Below are 1,041 nucleotides of genomic sequence, written 5' to 3' on the forward strand. Positions count from 1 at the left end.
GGTTTCCAAGAGGGAGACTTAGTGTTGCTGTACAATCCACAACGAAAGAAAGGTTTGTCCCCAAAACTACAATGCAACTGGGAAGGTCCGTATAAGGTCGTCAAACGGCTGAATGACGTAGTGTATCGAATCCAGACCATTGGGCGACCAAGAAACAAGATGAAGGTGGTCCACTTGGAAAGGCTTGTATCGTTGGCACAGCAAGTGTGTCTGATAGGGACGATCAGACTTAGGTGGAGGGCAGTGTGGCGAATACTGCGGCAACACAAAGCGAACAACGAGAAATAGGCAGAATGTTCGAAGAATGACGTAGAATGTTCCACAAAGAGAAACGTCAAGTTGGATGAACACTGCGAACAGCGAGAGAAAGAGTACTTTTTATATCAGAGCGATTTTCATGAAAAAGTACTAAAAATGGTACTCACACAAGCAAAAGCATAGATCGACAAGCATTGGCATCACTGATCGCCTTTTTCGTCTTTGTTTTTATCTCTGTTTCGTTGACAATCGGAGTTAAAATTAATTTTTATTAGATAAAATAAAAAATTCCGCATTTAAATTTTTTTTTTGGAAAAGAATTGGCCAAATCGTAAGTATTTTATGTATATCCGATAAAGGAACTATAAATAAAACTATTCCAAAGGTGTTTTGCTGTTTTGTGTGCCCGTGCATTCCATCAACTTGATCGGCTGCCTCTTGCCAGCATTGTTTGAATTACTGCAAAACCATCGCTGCACTCGTAAGTACTTTTGCAAAATTTTATTAAGCAGCTATTAACGATTTTTTTTTTTTTTAGGTTTTCACTTGCTTTGGTTCGCTGCCTGTGTACATCTTGGTGCCAGCTGCGGACTGTGGACCAACTTTTCGTGGCCGTGTAACTCTCGCATCGTCACAGTGTGTCTTCCGCTTCTCTGTCTGTGGGACCACTGCATCGTAGGTTTCTTCTGCTGCTCCACACGTAAGTACTGTTGCAATACCAGTTGGAGCAAATATAAATGGAATTATTTCACAGGTTTTCGACTGCTTCGTGTTCCTTTGTTC

General features: G+C 41.2%; 1 protein-coding gene and 1 long non-coding RNA gene across 6 annotated transcripts in view; both read left to right on the forward strand.

Annotated features, from left to right (window-relative positions):
• Positions 1–1,041, forward strand: part of LOC118749585 — a 119,185-nt gene that overhangs the window by 51,524 nt on the left and 66,620 nt on the right. The window lies entirely within an intron of this gene.
• The window catches only part of LOC118749588, an 854-nt gene continuing 442 nt past the window's right edge, over positions 630–1,041 (forward strand). The window contains exons 1-2 of the long non-coding RNA XR_004994245.1: positions 630–739; positions 797–958. This is a non-coding gene — a long non-coding RNA (uncharacterized LOC118749588). The remainder of the gene's footprint in view (positions 740–796; positions 959–1,041) is intronic.

This window comes from Rhagoletis pomonella, unplaced genomic scaffold (genome assembly GCF_013731165.1).
Source record: "Rhagoletis pomonella isolate Grant_MI unplaced genomic scaffold, Rhpom_1.0 Rhpom_scaffold_00021, whole genome shotgun sequence".
NCBI lineage: Eukaryota > Metazoa > Arthropoda > Insecta > Diptera > Tephritidae > Rhagoletis > Rhagoletis pomonella.